General features: G+C 38.7%; 1 pseudogene across 1 annotated transcript; it reads left to right on the top strand.

Moving 5' to 3' along the window:
- The first annotated feature begins 712 nt into the window (after window positions 1-712).
- LOC149237322 (choline-phosphate cytidylyltransferase 2-like) lies at window positions 713-5566 on the top strand (annotated as a pseudogene). The gene is made up of 8 exons (XR_016246296.1): window positions 713-1175; window positions 2360-2473; window positions 2740-2835; window positions 3834-3876; window positions 3977-4132; window positions 4433-4513; window positions 4615-4725; window positions 5145-5566. The product of XR_016246296.1 is annotated as a choline-phosphate cytidylyltransferase 2-like (transcript).
- Window positions 5567-8426: the final 2860 nt, after the last annotated feature.

Here is an 8426-nt window from a genome sequence, read left to right as displayed (position 1 = left end):
AGAAGAACCTGCGGCAGCGATGGCTTGAACCTTCAAAGGCGGCTAGGGTTCTGAAACGAATTGCAGGTGAATCGCATCAGAGTAGTTTCTCCTTGTCCAAGTTTATCCAATAACTATTAATAAACAATAAAAAAAAATTTAAATAAAACACAACTACTCGGTATATTCTCATTATCTTTTCGACAAATTTCAATAAATTGATAACTAACCGAAATTATATTTTTAACAAAATTTCAATAAATTGACAACTAACCAAAATTATTCAACATAACTTAAGTTCAAATTTAAATTTAACTAATTACCATTATAATTCTCGTGCTAATACCAACTGCCCACAGTAAATATCTAACAAAAAACTTACAAAAGCATACCCACAAACAAAATCCCATTCATAAAATAATTTTAACTTGATCATGATGAATCAAAAATCTTTTTTAACTGGATCATAATAAATCAAAACATTATTTCTAATTATATTCAAACCCTGCAACCTTACACCCTTTATTCTCCTATTTCCAAAATAAAAGACATAACAATTATCAACATCACAATTATCAAAGGTAATAGTTAAGACCCATCTTACTACCATCCCTTTCAATACGATAAAATATCTTATGATCCCCCTTGCGGAATCGAATCGACCTTTGTTGTCATTGAGGGTTAAGAATATCATTCTGCAAAACCGCGGGGACCCCGGCCGACTTCAGTAAACCACACCGACTAGGCGCGCATGCCATATCTAGCCGGCAAGGCGCGTGGCCCAATGTTTGCGCACAATCCTAGCCAAGTGTTCATTCTCCACTCGCTCCAAGTGTACTCCCCGATCTATGCTTACTCGCCCATAATCTTTGGTCAGATCATCCCATCCTGAATTTAGAAGAGTTGATCTTTTTTAAGCTAATCGTTTCCTGCGCTCAGGGATTTTTTGCTTCGATTTCGTTGGCTATCGCAGTGGCATTTTACACAATTGAGAAGGATAAAATGATGGATCAAGAACCCCGGCAGCAGAGCTGTGCAGAGATTGTCTACGAGCCGCCAGTGAGATTCGAACCGCACCCATCTCCAAATCCCGTGAAGGACGAGAGGACTGAGAAGCCCGTCAGGGTCTATGCGGATGGAATTTATGATTTGTTTCACTTTGGGCATGCGCGATCACTGGAACAGGCCAAGAAACTGTAAGTATTTGTTTGAGAATCTTGCGCCAATGTTTTTGTTATGGTTTTAATTATGTCTTAAGCTCGGGCAATATATTTATGGTGTGACCATTAAGTTAAACTATGCTTCATTCAGAAATTGGGGAACTGCTGGATATTGCTCATTCGGTTTAAGCCCTTGGTAGAATATGTTGCCCTGTGCTCAGATTTCTAATACTATGCGAGGCGGTGATGTGACAAAATCCATAGGATTGAAACCTTGAATTCTCTATTGTAAGCCTCTTTCTGTTGGTTTATAAGCCATTGAAGGCACCAAAACCCACATACAATTCTGTGATAAAGGGAATTTACATGGCATTAACTGCACCAAAAGCTTTCCAAGTCTGGAAATTAATGCACGAAAAGCTTCTTGGAAGTTGGTTTTGAGGTGCAAGTAATCAAGTTGATATTAGATCATCCTTCCCTCTGCTGCTACTTATATAAATGGGGATTTCTGTATGATGCCTTTTGTATTGCTTTGGCCTGTGATTGTTATCTATAGACTGTGGTGCTGCAGTGAATCTAAGTAGATATTATCACAGACTGCAGTGGCATATCCCTATGCTGATATTTGGTTCCACATATATACTCCCCCTTCCAGATCTGCTATAGCAAATCCCATCTGTCCAAAATTATGTGTGGCTCTTTCACTGCTCTTGTACTTCTGAATACAATAAAACTCTGCTTTTATCTGCATATCAAAAGTAGATCCCAAAAATTAACAATAGATCGGACACATTTATGAATATCATGGCAATTATTTGAGTCAGTCAAACACATTCACTTTTGTACTGAAACTGTTAAATCTCTTTCAATAAACTACAAACAATTCACTTAGATTTCGTCATTTACTTTGAAATTTAGTGAATACAATTTGCTCATATCCTCCTGGATCTACCTGGGCCCAACTAACTTGGGCATTTGTCACTTTTGTGAGTGAGCTTGCTTTGAGAACTCTAGTTTTACTGGAGTAATCAAGTTTTATATCACATCGACATAGGCCCACTGGTGCAGTGGGTGGATCTACCTCAGATCAATGAACATTAATATTTGTCACCTTTAGGCATTGTGGTTTTTGAGCATACTATGAGAACCCTACATATTTCTGAAACAACAAGTAAGGTTTTCTCAGTACTTATTGATGAATTTGTTCTCACATCTGGCAGGTTTCCAAACACATACCTCCTTGTGGGTTGCTGCAATGATGAAGTCACTCACAGGTATAAGGGAAAAACTGTAATGACTGCGGCTGAGCGCTATGAATCCCTTCGCCATTGCAGGTCTGGATTGATTTTGGTTTCTTTTTCTTCTGAAACAACATTTTCATGCTTTTTTTTCTATTTAGAATCTATGTCATCGGTCAGCTATCCATCACTAAGAATTATAACCATTTTTTTCATTGCAATAAAACAAAAGTTAGCATGATTATCTTTTGCAGTTCATCTTTATGTTTAGTTCAACGTTGCAAAGTATTATCTCATGATTGGATGAAGGCATCCTTTTTAGATGACACCCTATTGATTTGTGTTTATGGCACTTTATGCAGGTGGGTTGACGAAGTTATCCCAGATGCTCCATGGGTGATCAATCAAGAATTCTTAGACAAGCATAAGATTGACTATGTAGCCCATGATGCCCTTCCGTAAGTCACCACTACATAAACTCCACTAGTAATGTGTTAATTATTTTGCTTATAGAAAAGAGGAGAAAGAACAGAAAATCTAGGCTAAGGTAGGTGAAATTACAAAAACTGTAATTTGTCTTAAAGAATTCGGTTTTAGTAAGACTATGGAAACCATAAAATATAATACCGGGAATCCGGCTGGCTAATATTTGCTAACAGGCTATGTTTTTTAAATTTTTGTTCTTCTGGAAGGGCTATCTTTTGAGCTTAAAAAGAAAAATTATTGCTGGGCTGAAGAGTTAGGACCACAAGTGGCTCACTTATGTAGGTGAAACGATCCTCAAGGGAGAACCCACTGAACACAATTAATTCCATTTGGCTAAGCTGCCTTGGCAGGGGGCTCCTCCTTTGAAATCACCTAGGATTTGCACTTGGCACCAATTGTTTGCTTGTTAATATGGGGGAATTCAACATTCGTGGCTGGCTTGTTCAGTTTTGAAATTTCTTATGAACCTGTTTGTAAATAGGAAAAGACTGCCAAAGTTAGAAGAATCACTTTTCTTGCAGTAACTATTAGCAGAGCTTAGCAATACATTTTTAGTTTTTTCCAAGAAAAACCTTTGTCAAACCCAAGGTTGAGTCCCCACATCTCTAGATACTATCCCTAGCAAACCTGTTGCAATAACTATTAGCAGAGATTAGCAATATATTTTTAGTGTTTTCCAAGAAAAACCTTTGTCAAACCCAAGGTTTGCGTCCCCACGTCTCTAGATACTATCCCTAGCAAACCTGTTGGCATAGATTAGTATGTCTCAACCAAGGGGATTCAAACTGGGCACCTAGCTGCATGGAACTAGTTAAAAGCCAAGTAATATGGGTAACAACCAGTTGAGCTAACCCTTTGGTCTAGAGATTGGCAATAACTATATTATGTAGTGAATGATTTTTCTCACAAGATAAACAATGCATAGATCGTTGACATGATGTTAAACGCTAACATTTTTATGCCTTTGCAGGTATGCCGATACCAGTGGAGCTGGCAACGATGTCTATGCATTTGTGAGCATTAGGGCATTTGTAAATTGTGGTTATGTATTGAGTATTATGATTGAAGTATGTCTATTGCACAAGAGAAGGTTGAAAGAATATATTCTTCCAGGTCAAGTCAGCTGGAAAATTTAAGGAAACAAAGCGGACCGATGGCATCTCAACATCGGATGTTATAATGAGGATACTTAAAGGCTACAATGACTATGTTATGCGCAACCTTGATCGTGGATACACAAGGAAAGACCTTGGAGTTAGCTATGTGAAGGTAAGAGGAAACTCGTGTGTATGCTGTTTCAATGCTTGTCAGGTGTGGTTCCTTGGTCAACTGGGCTGAAGTTTGTCCTGGCACAAAATCTCTATCTTTTGCTTAAGGGAACTTGTTTACAGACAAAATGTCATAAGTTCTATCTCAAGTAACATTGCAAGGAAGCACGTCGTCCCATTACAACACAGCTACTTGAATTGTTAGAAAATTAGAAATGGTCTAAACATTGAAAGTTAATTCAGAAAATCTCTAATTCTAGACAAAGATAACAGTTGAGTTGTGGATGTCTATTGTTTTTAGGAAAAGCAATTGAGGGTCAACATGGGAATAACAAAACTACGTCAAAAAGTGAAGGAACAAGAAGGGCAAATGGGGGAAAAGGTGAGCTATGCCATTTGTTTTTTAGATCCATTTGTATTTAGTTAAAAGTATTTGGACTATTTCTTTTGAGATTTATATATTTACATTGCCTGTTGTTGCAGTTAGATACGGTTGCCAAGACAGCTGGCATGCATCACAGTGAATGGGTTGAGAATGCTGATCGTTGGGTGGCTGGCTTTTTAGAAAAGTTTGAAGAGGGGTGTCATATCATGGTGAAATTTTTACTTGCCATAAACTTAAGTTACACCACGATTTTTACTTGCCATACACTTGAGTTAGACCACGATTTTTACTTCGCGTACGCTAAAGTTAGACAACGGTTTCCTGATTATGAGATATCGATCATGGACCTAGGGCATGAGAATTATTGTTATCATTCCATCTGAAGCATTTCCATTTTTTTTGGAGTTCTCTCCGTGTAAATTACTAGCCATTTCATTTTTTTTTTGGGAAGTATTATCCGTGTAAAATATAAATTAATAGCCATACCATTGTTTTTTGGAGTATTCTTCGTGTAAAATAATAAATTACTATCCATTCTTAATATCCAGCGGTATTTTGACTGTGATTTCAACCATATATTCCTACAGCATTTGCAGACTTAACATGGACTTGTGAAAATTGCTTCCAGGAAACAGCAATTAAAGACAAAATACAAGAGAGCCTGAAGAGGCAGAACTCAAGAAGCCCATTACCTTCAGAAATGCTGGAGAACGCAGTGCAGTAGCATAAACTTGTGCTCTCTGCGAAGCCATACATTGATTCTTACTAGACAATTTTTGTATGTCTCCTACATTTTGCTCAGGAAACTGATGTAATTTTGCTTAGAGTTCATTGCTCAGGAAACTGATGTAATTTTTGTATGTCTCCTACATTTTGACATTTTGTTCAATCGCTGGTTGTTTATATCGTTTCTCCTTCATCATATGTTAACCGTTTCAAGCCCTATGGTGTTTACGGTCAAGCACCGTGATGCTCATAAGCTATGTAATAAATATTACAGCCATATTTTCAAATATTGAAACGACATCCTTTAAGTGGTTTTCATCCAAATTCCAAATTCATGAATCTATCTATAAGAGTATTTGTAGTTTTCATCCAAATTCCAAATTCATGAATCTATCTAAGTTTTATATATTTATACATGTATCTGTATCTGTATCTATATCTATATCTATATATATATATATATATTTAAATTTGGAGAGGATATTATCAAAGAATATAAATATTCACTAGTAAGCGATGATTACAATGGGTTTTGTTACTCTGTATTCATATACGATTAGTGTTCATGATGTGAAATTGTGTACTTTTATACATGAGAGGAATGGGATTTGATTTGTTTAAGGAGACTTCTTTGACTATGGGAGAGGGTTTCAGGTGCCATTCAGCACAAGGGTTTCCGGTGGCATTCAGCACAAGGGTTTACGGAGGCAGGTGTATGATGGCGGATTTTTAGGAACGCTGTTACGTAGCGGAGTCCAGGTGGTATTGCACACGTATTTGTCCTTCTCACGAATTGATTGACTGAGGGTAGGTGGTTTTGACGGTCTGAGTAAACTAATGGATGCACGGCAGGGGAGGGGAGAGATCCCCTCCTTTAGCAATGTAACAGCTGGTAATTCTGGAAATAGCAGTGGGAATGGGAGAGCGACGGAAATGAAACAGGGCATACCGGTAATGGGAAATCAATGGCAGGCACGGCTGGTGAACAAATGCCTTCCCAGAGCCCAGAAAAAACCCAGGTATGTCATCCCAAACAATACGTTGGAAGATTATCGGTGCTACATGAGGGATCACGCGTTAATATGTAAGTTTATAGGATACTGGCCATCTGAAAGGGACCTCACGAGATGGATTCAGCAGCGATGGAAGCCAAGGGGACATATAGATCTGAAATTGGGAGCTAAGGGATTTTTTACCGTCATTTTTACAAATTTACAGGACAAGGAAAGGGTTTTTGAGGAAGGCCCATACTTTATGAATAATGCGGGGTTGTTTATACGCTACTGGGAGGATCGATACAATCCTAATGACGAGAAAATCATGGCAGCCCCACTATGGGTCCGCCTATTTGGGCTACCGGATGAATTTTGGAATCCTGAAATATTGGAAGGAATTGGCAATTCAATTGGTACTTTTGTGAAGGTGGCTGAATCCACGAAAAGGGGCAAATATAATTCTTATGCCCGGATTTGTGTATATATGAATATCTCAGCCCCCCTACCAGAATCTATCGAGCTTGAATATCAGGATGAAATTTGGCAGCAACCTATTGATTACGAGCATATACCGTTTCGTTGTCGGCGCTGTCATGTATATGGTCATCTAGCAAGGGATTGTCCACAAGTAAACGTAGGAGCAGGTGAACGGGAATCGAAGGAGGATAGTCGAACACGAGAAGGGAGGGAAGGAGAAGAACAAGAATTCCAAGAGGTCCAGCGGAAAAGGAAACAAAATCTTGGGGATCCTGTCAAGCAAACCAAGGTAGGGAACTCATCAATTGGGAGTAAAAACAAGTTCAATATCCTCCAAATGTCAGAAGAGCAGAGAGAAAACGGAAAACAGGATAATGAATGTAATGAGCCCTCTCCAATGGAACCGGAAGAACAGATCAACGTGATCGCCCCCATGGAAATTATAAAGGATGGTAAGAGGAAAAGCAGAAGCCCAAGCAGAGAGCCGGAAGGGGAGGTAGGAGTACGAGATGAGGTAATTATTGATCAATCAAAGAAAGGTAAGGAGATTGTAAAAGAAGTAGGAACAGAGGAAGAAAACATACTGAAGAAGTTACTCACTGATTGGAAAAAACTGGATGAATGGTTTATTCCAGAAAAAGAGAAGCAGTTATACAAGGAGATCTTTCAGCGCTATAAAGAGAAGAGGGCCGGTGGCATAGACATTCAGGACTCACAAACTCTCGAAGGAGACAGTCCAGGTAAAAGCGGTAGGAAAAAAGGTAGAAGAACGTTAAATGAATCAATCCAAGCCGTGGGAGAGACTCTTGTAAACTCAGGAAGGGTGATACCTCTGTCAGAGGTATTTTTACCAACTCCTAAAAAGTTATAAATGATTGTTCTAAGTTGGAATATTAGGGGTCTAAATAGTCAAGGGAAACAGAGATATTTGAAGGAAAGAATGCAAAAAGATAAGCCAAGTATTATGGTAATACAGGAAACGAAAATGGAAAGTCAAGTGTTGACAGAAACTATTCGGAAGCTGAAAATAGGTTATGAGGTTATGGCCTTAGATGCAATTGCGACAGCAGGAGGATTGGCTATTTTGTGGAACCCGGAAGAGGTCATTTTTGAACACTGGTTTACTCTGCCCAGAATGCTTTCAGGTTTGTTTAGATTAGTAGGGATGGGGGAACGAATTTTGTTCACTGGAGTGTATGGGCCTCATAATTATAGAGACCGGCGAGATTTTTTGAAGAACTTTCATATAATGAGAAGTTTAATTCCCAACATCCCGTGGATAATAGGTGGGGATTTTAATATGATCAGGACTCTAGGCGAAAAGAGAGGGGGACTAAGGAGAGAGGATGCGTCTATGGAGGAATTCAATGATATGATTAGGGATCTCCGGTTAGTGGATATACATACAACGAATGGGATCCATACCTGGAACAATCGACGAGGAGGACAGAACCAAATTGCATCCAGATTAGATAGATTTTTGCTATCGGAGCAAATTTTAAACAGTGATGTGTTTATTGAAGCGCAAATCCTACCTAGCCTGGGGTCTGATCATTGGCCCATACGGTTAGAGATTGACATAAAACAGGTAAAAGGGAAAAAACCTTTTCGATTTGAATCCTTCTGGCTGAGAGACCCGAAGTTTATCAGGAATTTGGAAGATTGGTGGAAACAATGTAACATTATAGGCAAAGGAAAAATGCATACTATAC

This window comes from Pinus tabuliformis, chromosome 8 (assembly GCF_031772625.1).
Source record: "Pinus tabuliformis cultivar Carrire ecotype Pingquan chromosome 8, CPIR1, whole genome shotgun sequence".
NCBI classification, from domain to species: domain Eukaryota; kingdom Viridiplantae; phylum Streptophyta; class Pinopsida; order Pinales; family Pinaceae; genus Pinus; species Pinus tabuliformis.
The sequence above is the reverse complement of the archived record's forward strand: the minus strand, read 5'-3'. Positions and strand labels throughout refer to the sequence as shown.